Source organism: Cricetulus griseus, chromosome 6 (genome assembly GCF_003668045.3).
Source record: "Cricetulus griseus strain 17A/GY chromosome 6, alternate assembly CriGri-PICRH-1.0, whole genome shotgun sequence".
NCBI lineage: Eukaryota > Metazoa > Chordata > Mammalia > Rodentia > Cricetidae > Cricetulus > Cricetulus griseus.
The window spans coordinates 35,509,870-35,527,447 of NC_048599.1; the positions used below are offsets into that span (position 1 = coordinate 35,509,870).

At 41.1% G+C, this 17,578-nt stretch overlaps 1 pseudogene; it reads right to left on the reverse strand.

The window, feature by feature from the left end:
• Positions 1-1,757: 1,757 nt before the first annotated feature.
• On the reverse strand, positions 1,758-17,134 carry LOC100770847 (annotated as a pseudogene).
• Positions 17,135-17,578: the final 444 nt, after the last annotated feature.

Here is a 17,578-nt window from a genome sequence, read left to right on the forward strand (position 1 = left end):
TAACATATGTGAGTTTCCCAAGGGTACAAAGCTTATGCAGAACTTGCTTGGGAAAAATCCAGCACACTGTGATACTTGGCATTGTCACTAAGGAAGCTTAGTTAGGATGTTTTGGGGATATGGAAATCAACTTGCTAAAGGTGTAAATTGGAAAACAGTGAAGTGGCCCTTGGCTAAGGGAGGAGTCTCAGTCCAGAGAGGCTGAGTCACCCTGCTGCTGGAAAGGCTAAAATCATCCTGAAAGTGCCCTGTGTCCTCTCTCCAGGGACCCACACAGGATCTATAATACAACAGGACAACACAGTGAGCAAACTGGCTGAGGACATGCACAATCAGTGTTAGAAAAGGAAATATGAGCCGGGCGTTGGTGGCACATGCCTTTAATCCCAGCACTCGGGAGGCAGAGGCAGGTGGATCTCTGTGAGTTCGAGGCCAGCCTGGTCTTCAGAGTGAGTGCCAGGATAGGCTCCAAAGCTACACAGAGAACGGAAAAAAAAAAGGAAAGGAAAGGAAATATGAATGGTTGATGAATATATGAAATTGCACTCCAGTTTAAAATCAAGGTATTAATTAAAACTTTAACATTTGTGGGGTGCATAGGAAGACTCACTGTATATCGTTTGTGTCTTAAGCTGGCCGGTAGGCATATGGTGCTTAATCTACAATTGTACAGTTGTTTGTCTGACGCTTCATATACACATCCACATGTTTGTGTATATATAAAACGCTTACGTACATAAGTGTGCATTTTGTATAAATTGGATTCCACTAATGAATTAGCACAAAGTTCCTTGCATAGCTTACTCATTAATTAGAGCACCTCAGAAATTACACTGTATGAGAACAATAAAATTGAATTTGATTCTTTTCTAGAAACTGACCTAATTGGGTGGACAGCCTAATGGGAAGCGTAAGACCGGAGACATGCAGAGCCGTTTTTGTGTGGGTGTTCTAAAGCCTGTCGTTGAGCCTCTCTCAGTCTTTTTGATGAGAGGAGGTGTGCAATGCAGACTCTTGAGAACCACCTCTTGTCTTCCAGTCCACACTCAGGCAGCATTTCTGATGGGGTGTTGGAAAGAGCCTGTGAGATGCTGATCAGGATTCTTTGAGCTAGAGCTCTGTTGTCAAGCACATTGGCAATAGCTTAACTTTCTAATGCACTGTCCTTTTGGGAATGTTGATGTGGGGACTGGGGTGGGGAAGGGACAGAAGCACTTGTTCAGTCGGGAGAGAACCGAGTCCGAGGATTTGAGCATCCCAGGCATATTCTTTTCTGTTGGGTCACTTGTGGTATCAGGGCCATGGGATTCATTTATTGGACAAATGGAGATTTGATTCCTTTGTGCAGCCAAAGACAATGAGAGCAGGGAAAAGGGCAGGGGACCTTCTGTCCTCTGCTTCCCTGTCTCTTATTTGCGAACATGTTTGCATCAAGGTGATGTGTTGCTTTGGTTGGTAGGAGACCAAAGCCAGCTGTCTGCACCTGCTTCCCACCTAGCTTTCCGGATGCTGTTGAGATCAGGAGAAGCTCAAAAGCAGCCGGAGTGCCTTCCTGTGAGCCTGGTTAGCAGCTCCAGCTGGGTCCTTTATTTTCTACCCCAAGCAGCTGTGCAACAAATAACCACAGCTTCTTGGGCACTGCACTCAATCCAGCCTGGGCTTCAGATTCTCAGCTTTGAAAAGACGGAGTTATATAAGACTATTTCTGGAGCTTCTTCTGGTCATACATTTCCTCGGAAATTTGTAATTGTGATGCTTCAGAACTTGTCAGGACTCACTAGACTGAAAACTGGGCAGAAGAAGTATTCCAAAGGCATGTAGCTTAGCAACGCATTCTGGGCAGCATGGTAGTCATTGAGGACCTCGTCTGCATTCAGTCCCGGGGAATAGCAGTGCAGACACAAAGCCTTTTCTTGGCTAAAGGTTAAAGTTTAGTGAGAGGAGACTGCCAATAAATAAAGGTGTCTACAATCAGGTAACATCTATTTAGGAAAATTTAAAATCAGTTCATATAGAGAAAGAATTTTAGCAATGATTCAGGAAAAGTTTGTTAAGATTATATATGGGCAGAAACTTAAGGGGAAGAAGAGCCATTCTCGGAGAAAAAATATTTTAGGTAAACATGCATGTTGCAACTCTGATCCCGGACTGTACCTGGCATTTATTAAGAACACCATGGTAGCAGAAGAAGGATAGCTAGGGACGATGTGATCAAGAAGGAAATGGTATAAATTCTGAATTTCACCCAGACCAAAAAGAGGAATGAGAAAAAAAAATTAATGGTATCTGGTTAAGTTTTGGAGAAAGGACTCCATTGTTAGAAATGGGGAAAGGAAGGTGGGAGAGAGTGAGGCCCTTTGGAGGCTGCAAAATAAAGTCTATGAAACTGGCAGTGGTGGTTTGCAAAATGTTCTGGGATGAATTTTTGAAAATCCCGGGGAAGAGCTCAAATTGGCTCAACCGTGGCCAGAGTGAAAGGAACTCATGACAGCTGTGTTTCATTGAGACACAAGGGTGGGAAAAGCAGTGCTCCATGGGGTGGGAGCCAACAGTGGGCATGCACTACAGCATCATAGATATAAAGTATGGCAACTCTGAGATAAAAGTAAACAAAGAGATGAACAAAAATCCATCTTAACAAGAAAGTAGAAAAAGTTGTGAAAACTGAATGAATCATCTCAACATTGGTTTCTTGCCTAATCATCAGTGTCTGAACAAGAACGCCAGGGTGATTATAAATTGCTATCTCTTCTGACATCGGCTATCAATCCATATGCACTGATTGCTTCTTACTTTATACTTCTGAGTGAGGGATGGATGACTCCCTGAACACTAAAGCAGAGAGAGTGAATAGTATCATGTTGTATTTATTATTATTTTTAAAAGCATAGGTGATTTTCTTCCATCCAAAAGACATGCAGATTAAGGTGTCTCAGAATGGTTGGGGATTTACGATTCCTTCTATGTTGATGTTCTGCATTTATTATTATGTTGTCTTTTTTCCCCTTAAAGAACATATCAGTTAAAGGACCATTTCCAAAATGTATTTCTTAAAATCATGTTGTTAAGATCTGAAGTTACTACAAACTTGGGCTCACAATACATGGCTAAATCTAGCTGGTACTGACCTGGAAGATTCTTTCCTGATGGCTAGCTTTCATAATGCCAGAAGTTGCTACCCAGGCAGTTAGGAAATTTTACCAAGAGTACTACTGGGCTATGAACCCTGTGAACTACAAGAGTAAAGACTGGCCTAGCAACAAGAATGGCACAACAGTGGAATTTACATTATAGGGGTAACAAACAGCTTTCTGGTGGATTTAAGGCCCCCTGTGTAAGAGGGGGCCTCATACTGAATACTATTAACCTGATCAGGAACCAGTGGATGGGAAGGTTCTACTAGGGAAGAAAATACTGCTGCTATTTTTCCAAGTGGACATAGCATCAAATTGCTTTCTAAATACTTTAAACCCATACATTAATTCAGTTCTCATCCATTATTAGAGAAGCTTCTTATTGCTGTGGTTGGCAATTAAGACAGACTCACAACTAGTCAAAGTGTGGAAAATGAATGACTATTTCATACTCAGTATGAAATAGGCCTTCTATCTCACCTTGTTGCATAAGACTGTATCTTGGGGGAGGATATAATACAAATGCCTACTCATCCCAGACGGGGAGTACACAGAAGACCAAAGTATGGGTACAACCAAAGTTCAACTTGGTGAACCAATGAGTTTCATTGGGGTTACTTACAGGATCAAAAGTGACTCCAAGAAAGCTGCACACCCAAAGCCTACTCCAGCATTGATAACAGCTCACAAAAGCTGGAAAACTGGAGCAGAGTACACAATCGGGAGACAGTTCTACAGATCTCAGAGAATCCTTTCTAGGTGACACAGTAGGTCTAAATCCCTTCCAGGGAGCTTGGCTGGTTCAGCTTCTTCTAGGCAGCTGGCCTGGTCTGAGAGTTTTCTTTGCAGTCTTGACTCTGAGATGACCCTAGGCCATCTTTATTGTTTACCTTGGCAGGGAGGGGCCTGGTGAACCTGCCCAGTTTTAGGGACTTCTTGAAACTATTTTGAGTTGTTTACCTTCTGCCTTAAGGAGCTTTCCAGGGAGACCGAATGTTTCAATCTCAGAGGACACTCTTGCTGGGAGGATTGTTATGAAATAGTGCCTTTTGGACATGAGAAGACCACTGTACTCCTGTGGTCACAGCAGTTATGGCTGCCTAAGATCAAGCCAAGCAATGTTCCAGCATGTATGGATGCAAAGCTCATGAGGCTCCACCCTTAGCTGAAAACTGTTGGCAATTGATGGCTGTTTAGTAAAAGGGAATCAGTTTTCTCCAGGGGTGCAGTCCTTAGGAGGTTGGCCATGCTCCAGTGAATGACCCCATATACATGTGCACTTGGGCAGCACCAACTGGATCCAGTAGGTTATAATAAATTACAAATATGAGTATTTAGAGTTGGGAGGCAGATATTGGAGGGGGTCTTAGAGAAGGTAGGGGGAGAGTAAGGGTGGACATGACCAAATACATTGTACACTGTATGAAATTCTCTAAGAATAGACAGATAAATTAAGATGATAAAATCTAGCAGTAAGAAAATGAATAACCCAATCTAAAAAAATCATGAAGTACCTTGCTCAGCGCATGAAAATATGATAAATATGGTATGTTATTACAGAAATGCTAATTAAAATGACAATGCAATGGTACTACATTCCTGTCAGAGTAGGGAATATCCAGAGCAATGACAATGACAAATGTTGATGAGAACATAGAGCAATAGGAACTTTCATTGCAGGAGAAAAAAGAAAAAAATGATACCACGTGATAGCTTCTTACAAAGCTAAGCATATTCTGATGGAATGTAACAGCCATAATTCTTAGTCTTTGCCTAAAGAAATTAAAAATTTATGTCCATGCAAAAAACTAAGCCAAGTTGTTTGTATTCATGTATCTGAGTGCAAGAAGCCACTATCCATAGGCTAAAAAGATTCTAACCATAGACATTCTGGACATTCTGGAAAGGGTACTATGCTTCAGAAAAGATTGCAATACTCAAATTTGATTCATGTCCTGGAATAGATCTTGACTTGTAAATGTATTGAGTTATCAAAGACTCAAAGTTGTAAAGCATAGATAGCTTGTTTGGAAGAATGTCATCTTACTTATATTTAGATTCAAAACACCTGCATTTGGAGAAGGATAAACAAACAGCAGGTGCTCCCCTGTTTCCTGAAAACAAAATGCTAACTGAGCTTGCCTTCATTAGATGTCTCTGCAGAACTTTACCTCTGCACCTGCTTAGACTGAAGACAACACTCTGACACCCAAATATGCTATTTCATCTACCAGATATTTCATCAATATCTCAAAGACACCCTCGATGTTCTTCCAGATTCATTAAGCCCCACAATTGGTATTACTTGAATCCAAAGCGTACTGAATCTAGTCATTGAGATAAAGTGAAGAGAATGAAAACAAGATTTGCTACACTTCGTATATTTTCACAATATGCTAGCCTTCAAGGCAGGCAGTTTGGTGGTAAGGGAAATACTGTAAGTAGAAAAAGAAATGTAGGTAGAAGCCTACATTTTAAACCTTTTTATATCAAAGAATAACAGCTGTTATAGTATCTTTAAATGTGGCACTTGGAGTTTTCTAGCAAAGACCCTGTCCTCACACACAGTCCTAATGTCTGTTTATACATTAGAATTACCCAGGAAGACTCAAGAACCCTAGGCAATAATCAGATGTAGGCTTACTGTTTGTATCTCAGTGAAAGAGATACAATCTGGTCACATATTAAAAACAAGCAGGAAGGTTCTATGCAGTCTGCTTGTGGTAGGAGTCCTCAACAGTCAGTTGTGGGCCCTGTATATTACCATGACTAATGTGTCCATGCAAGATATGCCCACTGGTGCAATAGTGGCATGGTTCTGTGGTGAAACCAACTACTTTATGGTTGGAATCGAGGCTTGTTCTACAAGAGGGACTTCACACCTTGTATGGAAACCTGGTCAAAAGCCTGAAGCTTCAAGGGCAGGGGAAGTCCTTAACTAATGACAAGCTACGACAGCTTTTTTTTTTTCCCTTCTAAAAAGATAAGTCATTACCATAGTCCTCTAAATAATTCATTGCCCATGCTTCTGTAACTAAATTCATTGGGTCATCAAAAGAGAAAAACATAAAAGGAGAAATGGGACTTTTTTGGGTATTGGACCAATGAATGCAGATGAGGAAAAAAAGAGATTTCGGGAAATGTGATCAATATACATTGCATACATGCATAAAACCATCATGATGAATCCAACTCTTATGGATAATTAATATATGATAATAAAAGTCTCAAGGCAATTTCAATGGCTATCATGGTCAGCATTACAGCCCAACACATGGTTGCTATTAATGACTACATTGTTTAATTTGCATCTCTGTGGTCAAATACCTGATACAAGTGACTCAAGGGAAGAGAGACTTACCTTGGCTTTCAGCTCTTGGGTGACAGAACAACAGCATTTGGAATGGCTCACAGCATGGGTATTAGGTTTGTGAAGCTCATATTTTGATGAACAACCAAATTCAGAGAGTTAAGGCCTGAACCAGAAGTGGATAGCACTCCCAATGCTCATCCCTAGTAATCCTATTATTTGAGCTAGGAAACAGTTCCTAAGGCTCCATAGTCCCATGGAACAGCACTGTCCCCACTGCATGTACCTGCCAGGCACATCTTACATCTAAATCATAAGATTGACCAATATTGACTACAAACTTAAAAATGTTGAATTTAGGAAACATATCAAGCTCGTTGTTTGGAAGGTGTTTTTGAGGTAACCAAATATTAGCTTCTAGCCAATGCAGGAAGCTCTTTGTGCTATACTGAATAAAAAAATGTCTTCCCTTTGAACATTTCCTTAGTTGGTAGTGTTGTTTGGGGAGGGAGTATGTTACTGGGGATGGGTTTTGAGATTAGAAAGCCTACTACCCACTGCTGAACTGTCCCTGACATTAGCGACTCCAGCCCTCTGGCTCCATAAGCCAAAATAAACACCTTCTTCTATGGTTCTGTGTGGTGTAATATTGCTTTAACCAGACAAAGATGTGTTACATTTGTTTTTGCTGCAGAATATTACTTTAACTATGTGAAGGTCTGTTACATTTGTTTCTGCTGCCTTTGTTAACAATGCAAAGATGTGTTATATTTGTTTGTACTGCATTTGTATAATATAAAGATGTGTTGCATCTGTTTCACCTTGCCTGCCTAAGGCACCTGATTAGTCTAATAAAAAGCTAAATGGTCAATAGCCAGGCAGGAGGGGAATAGGCAGGAATAAGTAAGCGGAAAGAAGGAGAGAATGAGGGAGAAAGAGAGGGACACATCAGGGCCAGAAGGCAGGCAGCCACCAGCCAGCCAGATATGAGAAGCAGTGAAATAAGATAGACAGAAAGAAAGGCAAAAGCCTTAAGGCAAATTGTAGATGAAGGGAAATAGGTTAAGTTATTAAGAGCTAGTGAGACAAGCATAAGATAAGGCCCAAGCATTCGTGATGGATAAGGAGTCTCCATGTCATGATTTGGGAACTGGTTGCCCACTTCCCCACCTCCCCTCCAAAAAGCCTGTTATATTCCTAGTTGTGCTTTATGACAGTACCAGAAAGGTAAATAAGCAGCTACAGCTGTGTACATTTGCTCTGTTTTTAAATAATGCCCAACTAAAACCCTTATCTTTCTTAACGGCCAGGGCTCAGCAGCCGTAATCAGTCATGGATACATTGTTCCTTGGACCTAAAGCTCAACATTTTTGTCTTAGTGGTAACAGTTATACCATATATGGTATCTCCTGGGATGGAGACACTGCCTAGCTGTTGTCCATGATGGTATCTGGACTTCCCTTCTGTTCATATTTTGGTTTTGATGTTTTTGATTGATTTTTTTCCCACTATGTAGTCCAGGATGACCCCTCCCCCAGTCTCAATCCTCCGACCCTGCATCCCAAGCAGTGGGATCAATTATGATGTCCTTAAACATTGCTTTCCCTTTTGAGGCACCTATCCTTTTCTCTTTTTTTTTAAAGATAATACTTCAATTTATTTATTGATCTTGATAAAAAAATAGGAATTGCAGATTTTACTTTGAAAAAAATAGTGAGCTTCAGAAGCAAGTAGGCTTCCTTCCTAGAAATGTTAGCAATGTTGCTTTTGCCCTAAGTCTGAGAGCATCATGTGTGTATGAGAGGCAGAAAAGGCTGTGAGAGTTGGAATTTTCAAAAAGCTTATTTTGTCTGTAAAATCTGAGGACAAAATTCTTTTTTGATGTTTTTTACAAGAAACCAAATTTAGAATTGAGTCACTGAAAGGATTTTTGTCTTAATATTAGTGGAATATTATAAACTGGAGGGAAAAGTACAAGGAGTGGCTCCTTTATCAAAGCCATTGATTCTGCAGCTTTACACTAAGGGAACTCGGGAGAAACTAACTGTTGGGTTCCTCCCCCTCAGCCCACTCACCTGCAGGTTCCCGATGGTCTCCCAGAAGAAAAGGAGTTAAACTACAAACTCACAAAGCTGGTGTCCTGTAACAAAATAATGACACACTGATCAGCTTATTTCTTTACTGCAAGCTTATTTTTATTGATAAGCCACCTTATGAATTGTAGTTGTCCAAAACGGAGGTGTGAGGAGCTCAATCCATGGTTAAAGGTTCTAAACGCCACACACAAAGTGAAGGTCCATATTTCTACAAACCATTTTCCCACTCCTTTTCCAGCTTCATAATGTTTCCTCTCATATTAATGAGAAAGGAAAACAAATACATCGCAAGCCTGAACAGCTGATGAAAATGAGACCCATTACTAATTAGTTTACCTCTCTGTCTTCATTTTGCTTAAATGCAGTTGTAATTAAATATTTTTGTTTGTGAAAAACTTCATCCATAATTATGCCTTTAATATCCCTAAGTAGGTTGCTTTATAATGAAACAGCCAGACATTTGCCCTCTTCTATCAATATACTGAATTTGAATTTTACTTTAACGTTCATAAGTCTTTCCAACAAAATATTTTTTTATTTGGGAATTTCACACAATGTGCCCCAATCACACTTGCTTCCTATTCCTCCCAGGTCTACCCTCCCACTCTTGTGCCCCCCCAAAGAATTATAATACACCAAGTCCAATTTGTGTTGCCCGTGTACTCAACGGAGCATGGTCACACTCCCAGTGGCCAGCCCCTTAAATAAAACTGAGTCCTTTCCCACTGCCCTCTGATGGAAGTCATCAACTGTGAAGAGCTACACTACAGCATCTTTATCACAGTTTTTAAGGACTCTCTTCAATAGCTTCCTGTCCAGACTCTCTTTCTCTCTCTCTCTCTCTCTCTCTCTCTCTCTCTCTCTCTCTCTCTCTTTCTCTCTTTCTCTCTCTCTCCTCTCTCTCTCTCTCTCTCTCTTTGGGAGGGGTGAGAGGTTGCTACAGAATTCTTCAACGTCTCCTATTTTCAATTATGAGCCTTCAGTCATCAATACCACTACAAGAGAAGCTTCCTTGCCCATAACATCTGGTGGACAGCACAGATCCTGGCCTTCCACACGGTTTCCAGTGGCAGCATGGACCATGGACATCCACATGGTCTCGGGGCAGCACATACATAGAGGTCTTTCGAAGAGGCTCAATCAGGTAACAAACCTTTCTTTGTCTTGGATGTCTTTTTTGTTGCTCAGTGTCAGGGTGATCATGGGGTTGGACAGTATGTTCAGGGAAGAATCTGTGCAAGCTCCAGGCTGGTGTATAGCATCCTGCCAGCCCTACCCAGCAACAATATGATCCTTTGTCTGCTGCAGTCCTGCTCCCATTCCTGCTGCTGCAACAGGAATGTTTCTCTACCGCAACTCACCACTCCATTCTGTCATCTTTCCCATCTTTCTATTGAACACACAATTATTAAAAGTGGCATTGCAAACTGCTGCGTGCGTGCTCACACACAGACACACAGACACACAGACACACACACACACACAGACACAGACACAGACACACACACACACACACACACACACACACACACACACACACACACTTTCCATGCAAACTAGCTTTTTGAAACAAGTCATTGGTCTGGTCTGATTCCAGGTTTCTGAAGCACCGTAAGTACTGGACTATCGCTCAGATTCATTTTGGATACCCTGTTGTCAAGAACCAGGGTGGTCTCGAGGCTGGGCAGTGAGTTGGAGGAGGCAGGATTCGTGTGAGTTCCAGAACACTGCACACCTTCCTGCCCTCAGTGCTGGCCACCCAGACAGCTCCCTGGGCACAAACATCATGCTTGCAGGCTCATGGGCACACTGTGGCGCCAGCAGGGCCAGTAGAACAGATGCAGCATCGGAGGCCCCAAGCTGGGCTTGCAGGCTGATGGCGGCCAGTGGTCTAGCAGGGCAAGGCGGGCCTGGTGATGGCCGAGCCTCCAGGCAGGCTGAAGAGAAGCCCTATTGGCAATGGCATGCTCCTTTGTCCAATGCAGTTCCACTTCCATGCCTGTCAGTGCCATCGCATGTCCAGTTCCCCTTCTCTCCCCACTTGGGGCTCTGCTCGGCCGTCTATTTTTTCAATTTCCTGAAAGCACTTTGAAAAGCATCTCCACATAAGACCTGCCTCTTTTCAGTTGTAGGCTCATCTTTCCCTGCCTCGTTTCCCCTCCATGAGTTTTTCAGACCTTGTGAAGTGGCTCCACTGCCCCTCAGGTGCTGGTTGCCACCGTCATCCTGAATTGAATCAACTCCTCTCACAATTCTTATGTGTCTATTCAGTGATGTGCAGCTTATATTTACGGTTCTTTTTTATTTCAATTATACCTACCATTTTTATTTTTACTACAATGACTATAAATTATAAGTGTGGATTTCTAACATCCTCAAATTACATACAACAGCATCAGATTTAACAGTTCAATTATCTGGAAGCCTGATATTAAAGTCACAATGGATGGCATAAAATCATCTGATTGTATCAGTTACCTATTGCTGCAAAATAAACTGCCACAGGTATAATGATATAATGCAGCCATTTTATTATGCTTGTGGGTGCAATCTGGGCACTGAGGGTGGAGCTGACTTATGTCTGTGTTAGGATATCTACAACTTGAACTATAAAGTCTGAAGCAAGGATCAGATGGCTTGGGGATGGAGCCATCTGGAGGTATCCTAGTCAGGCATCTCATAGTTGAAGATCAATACTGGCTGATAGGTGGCCACATATGTACATCCTGTCCATGAGGTTTCTCTCATTTGACAAGTTTGGTGTCTAGATTTCAATGGGAGCATGCAATAAAACCTGCCAGGAGTTGTGCCTTCTATAGTCACCCAGCCCACCCAGAGTCAAGGACACAGCCCCGAACTCTTATGCTTGTTGGAGGGGCATGTAGGAGGCAGATACAATTGTGGCCAGTTATGGAAGATGCATATGCCACATACTTATAATTCATTCTAATTATTTGTCTAATTATTATTATTGTCTTTTAAACTAGAATTTTTCGAACTTTTAGAATCCTAGTTTTTTTTTTTTTTTGTAGATAGTCTTTGTAGGTAAGGGAGGCAACCATTGGGTTAGCTGTAAAATCCACAAATACTAAGAATACATATGGATTTTTAGGAGATAACATTGCAGATTTTTAGAGATTTCAAAAGTAATGTGTTTCTTGGAAGAAGCCCTAATCACACTGTTTTAAGAAGAAATTTGGTGTGTTGTTTGAGAGACAAATCAATCTTGAATGATGAGACCAATCTGAGCTAGTCAACTGTTCATCAGTATGAAGAACAAAGTGTACCTGGCTAGATCTGGGCTCTGAACTCTGCTACTTCCCATCTGTGTGAGCTTGGGCAAGTGTCATGAGATCTTTGAATCTTGGATTTCCTCAAGCATAAAAGGTTAATAGTTGCAGGTTACTGTGGTATTAGTTACAAGATTCAAACAATAAAGTCTGTAGGAATATGGAAAGCTGTGTACTATCATGTAGAATAATCTAGAATTCAGGACCGTGTTTCTCACAGACTTTTGCAGGAGTTTCAATGGTAGAACAGGGTTGACAAGGAGGCTCAGTGGGCCGCAGAATGAACAGAGGTAAAATGCTTAGGCCGTGATAAATACTATAGATAAGGTGTTTTTCTTTCTATAGGATGTGTGCTGGGCCAGCATTCCTCTACTGCACACTGATTTTTATACCTTGAGCATCTCAGTGTGTTTATATACGCATTTCCCCCTTTCGTCTTCCCTCTCCTCCTCCCACCTCCAACACCACTGTCACAATCATCTTTCCTCTTAGTATCATTATTTTTTGAAACAGGGTCTTGATCTGTAGTACAGGATGCTTTTTTTTTTAAAAAGTTCTCAATGCCTCAGCCTTCTCAGCACTATAATTATAGACATATGCCACCATATGCAGCCATAATTCTGTTTATGAATTCCACACTTGTGCACACCTTTTCATGTGGAGCTTGGTGATAGGTTCAGTCCAGTCTTTGTAAGACTTATACAAAGCTCAACATTTCTAATTTTATCTATAATTTGATGTTTAAGTCATTCTTTGTGTCAACAATGACCCTCTCTCAGAAATGTTAGCCTTCTTCCATGCCAGGACACCTGGGTTAGGGTCCCTGTGAATAGGATCAGGAAGGAAGAGAAAAGTGAGTTAGTTCCCAGCATTCATTGGCTCATAGCCACTTAGTGTATCTTGCAAGGAACTGTTCTCCAAAGCAGCTGTGATGTCTAATTTTCTTTTGAGACAGGGTCTCAGCATGTATCACAGGTTGGCCTTGGGTTGGTCGTCCGCCAAAGCCATCTCCTAAGTATTGCATGTCAGGACCTCTGATTTTCTTGACTTTTTTAAAAACAACATTGCCTTCATTCTTATCTTCATGTCAAGCAGATTATGTTTGTTTCCAATTTGCAATGGTAGCAAGGGAAGTAGAGAGCAAATGACCTGAACACAGAATTTTCTGCTTTTTAACATTTTTCCAAATCATTTTTGCAGTCATTTTGCATTTGGAGCAACATTAATTTTAATGTTATTCACCTATACTAAGATTTTTCACTACTATGCAATTGAGTTTTATTTAAAAAAGAAGTCTCTTTGCATGCATATTTCATTAGTTTTACATGACATTTAAAGAGCTTGCATAATTTCATGAATTAGGCAACTGGCATAAGGCAAGTTTGGGAACAAACACAATTGGCTTTTCCTAAGGTGTTGCAGCTTGCATCTGGAATGTCCCCTAAAAGGTCTTTTTGTGTTAGAACATGGTTCTCAACCTGTGGGTGGTGACCCTTTGAGGGTTGAATGACCATTTTACAGGGATCACATAGGATTATTGGAATACACAAATATTTATATTATGATTCATAACAGTAGCAAAATTACAGGTATGAAGTAGCAACAAAAATAATTTTGTGGTTTGGGTCACCACAACATGAAGAACTGTATTAAAGGGACACAGCATTAGGAAGGCTGAGAATCACTGTGTGCGAGCCCTTGTGCTTAGCTTGGTGCTACTGGGAGGGGGTGGCACCTTTAAAAAGTGAGCCCTGGGCTCACGTTCAGGTGATGGAGGGTCTGTGCTTGAATGGGAACCTGGGGCTGAGTGATTTCATTTCACCATATGTGCCTGTCATGATGTACAAAGGCTAACCAATAATCAAATGAAGCCTCTAGAATCATGAGCCAAGTAAAGGAGTTGATTGTCTTGGGTATTTGTTATGATAATAGAAGGCTAACTAATGTAGAGACAGAACTTAATTCTTGGGAGCACAAAGCCACTTTTTCTTCAGCTGCTCATATAGATTCAGGTAAAGGAGGTATCTGTGCAGTGCCTTAGGCTAGGCAGGCTCAATGTATTCCACTTCCATCTGTAAACTGACTATAATGGCAAGAATTATCAGAAAAATATCTCTGTTATGTAAGCACACACTCGCCTGTTCACATTTTATGTTCTAATGGGCTAATGGTTTTGGTCATTATCTCTCAGCAAACACAGAGCTCCAAGTTTCTATTCTCCTCATTTGCTGGTTATAGGAAAATATACTTTTCAGCTTACAACAAACTAACCTTCAGCTAGAAGTGAGAGGAATAGGGAGAGAGGCTGCAGAGGGATGATTCTTCAGGTGTTGCTTGGATGCAAGGGCTCCTGGAATTGGGATGAAAAGCAGTTAGCTATTTTCAGATGTAGTGTGTTACCCAAGCAAAATCTAGGCACAGTTCTAAATTCATCTCCAAGTCTCTCTGCAAACAAAACACTTTGCATGTGTCCTTTGTGTACTGTCCAAATCAACAATGATGCTTCTGCCAGTTGCTGCGGGTTAAGCTATTATGTGAGCAAATGAAACAGTGACAGAAATAGAAACTCCAATTAAAAGATAATGCTACACCAGATCATTCTTGCTCTACATTTGCTCTGCACACATAGGCTCTGTGACACCCTGAGAACACTAGCTGAGGATGCACAGCACATTTTAAGGTGGATGCATCTCTTCTCGCTCTCTGCAATGCATTGAATGGAATTGCAGCTACCCTGAAGTACCCTTGTTGAACTTCATAACAGTAAACATTTTCCTCCCTGGGCTCTCATAAGACTCAATATAAATGAAGCACATAGCTATACTATAGTGAATGGGGATATTTGTTTAAATAAACATGCATCCTGCAAATCTATACATATTCATGAAAACTGTAGACACTACATATTAAATATTGATGAGCAAACTGCCTTATTAGGAACCAAAGCTGTTCACCAGTTGAAGGTATTTTTTCCAATGTGTATTCATTAGCAAGTATTTGTAAACCTTAATTTTGTAGCTATATATTTGTCTCCTATAAGTTTACAACTACCTTGACTTGTGAAGATACAAACAAACTCATTTACATGAAATCTTGCTCCTTAATATCTTTAAAATACTGTCATGAATAGGCTAGCAAGATGGCAGGTAAGGCACTTACCTCATTGCAGGTAAGACTCACTACCTCAGTTTGGTCCCCAGGACCTACATGGTAGAAGGAGAGAGCTGACTACTGCATGTTGCCCTCTGACCTCCAAACTCATGCTGCAGCATGATTTCTACCACCTTTCTCCAAATAAACAAGCAAATGTAGTTTTAAAAATGTTACGGACATGTTCACAAGCAAAATTGTCTAATTCAAGACTGAATTAGTCTTGAATGGAATTGCAGCTACCCTGAAGTACCCTTGTTGAACTTCATAACAGTAAACTCAAGGACAATTATATAGCATAAAAGATCTCACACTTGGAAGAGAAATGCATTTTATTTCAGTGAAAACATCTTTGTTTACCATCTCACTATAAAATGTTAGAATATCCATTGTAAAAAATCAGAGACTGTAGAAAAATTTAAAGACTAAAGTTGAGCTGTAATTCTATCACACAGAAACAATTCCTTTTACCATATTGATTTTTATCATTTCAGATTATATTGCAGTGCTGGGATTAAACTTGGGCCTTATGTATACAGAGCTGACATCCCCAATCCTTAGATTTCCTTTCATGAGCACATTTTCATCTACTTACTAAAATGGATCACACCATAAAGTATTTGGTTAATTTTTAAATTTTACAGCTTAGTATGAACTTTTTTGCCAATAAATTCAGATATCTAGATCTTCTTTTGAAATTACTGCAAAGTTGTGCAAAGCACAAACTGTGTTATTTGCTTAATGTGTCCCTTACCTTTTGACATCTGAATTGTTTCTCAAAGTAAATTCAAAAGCTAATTATTCTGGAATGTTTTGTCTCAAAAAATGTTTTTGGAATTTTCACTCTCTGAAACTACAAAGAAGCACTTAAAATTCAGCTTTGCTGTCTCCTTTGTGCCGGGTCATGGTTTATTTTCCCATTTGCTCAACCCGAAATCCCCACCCCGTATTATATACATGTGGAGAATTTGGTCAGTGTATCTTCAAAGACAAATATCACATGTGCTAGTCCCATCTAAAATTATTTTTTTCTTAAAAGAAGAGTATTCTAGCATCAACCACTGACTTCTTTCCTAAAGGAAGTATGTGCCAGCATAATTGTCTTCTTGTATTAAAATGGGGACTTGCAATAAGAACCAAAGTGTAATGGGATGGAATCTCCAAATTTAGGTGCCAGGTCTTGATGGATGGCATTTACAAAGAAAAGACATTTAAAAATTTGGGGGCACGTCACATGAGGGCTATAGACAGTACAAACAGAGTGGTGCTTTTAAAGAAACTGGTGTCAGGAAAAATGGAGACGGTACCTGCCTCCTCTTTTTAAGAATGCTTTCTGAAAAACTGCCATCCGGGTTCTGGACAAGATGGGAGAGCCTGCTGATATCCAGGCCTTGTTGGCAGTCTCGTGTTTTTCGTAACTTGAAAAGCCAAAGCCTTTGGATTTCTCACTGGGATCTCTCATTGCCTTGACACTTGGAGTTTTACCAAACTAGCTGAATAGTTCTTTCAGATCATCATCATCCACTTCCTCCTCAAAGTTTTTGATATAAACATTGGTGAATTTCTCGGCCTTGTTCCTGAGCTCAGCTTCCCCCTCTTGAATCTGCCCACAAACGCTTTGCACTCATTGAGGAGGTGCCATCCATCTTCTCGATGGCAGCCTCTTGCAAGGGTCTTGAAGTGGACAAAGCCATAACCCTCAGAGCCATTCTTATCACAAACTACCTTACAGGACAGGATGTTTCCAAAGGCTGAAAAAATATCATAAAGTGCCTTGTTGTCGATAGATTTGTCCACGTTCTTGATGAAGACATTCCCTACACCAGACTTTCTTAAAGAGGGATCCCTCTGAGACTGCATGATCAAGATTGGCTTTCCCTTACTCACATCAGTGTTCATGGTGTCCAAGGCTCTGTCAGCGTCAGCTGGCTGCTGGAAGTTGATGTAGGCAGTAACTCAGAGATCGGCAGGTGATCATACCTTGGCAGACCCGGAATGACAGCGCACGCCATGCCAGACTGAATTTTCATATATTATGGCTTCAGTGAAGTCCTAGTGCAGCGGTCATCTCCCCACCGCACACCCACGGCCCAGGCCCACGAGTAGGACTTCTTACAGGGCCACAGCAGGACAAATGGGACTCCAAGGAGCCATGGCGCATGCAGCAGTGCACCAGTGGCACCAGAGCAGCTGGGAGAGGCTGAAGCAGGCTCTATGGTGTGAGGGAGCAACTTGCAATAGAACCGCAAAAACCCCAAGACAAAAGGCTTTCCAAAACAATATGGCCTTTCCTGGAGTTTGTACTCTCTAGCTTTCCTAGCGTGGAGCTTAAAAATAGAAAAGTAAAGTAGGGAATCCCTTTGCGAAGGCGGCAATCTTTTTCAAGAGGCAGGCAGATGCTTCACTCACTATGGCCTTGGGGACCCACTTTCTCGAGAAATATAGGACCAAGCTCCTGGATCAGACTGGATCAATCCGGTTTCTAACAGTCACACTGGTTCAGACTGTATCAATCCGGTTTTGACCAGTTCAAAGCAGTTCAGACCCGTTGAAACCGGTTCAGACCGGTTTCTGGCCAGCGCAAACCAGTTCAGACCA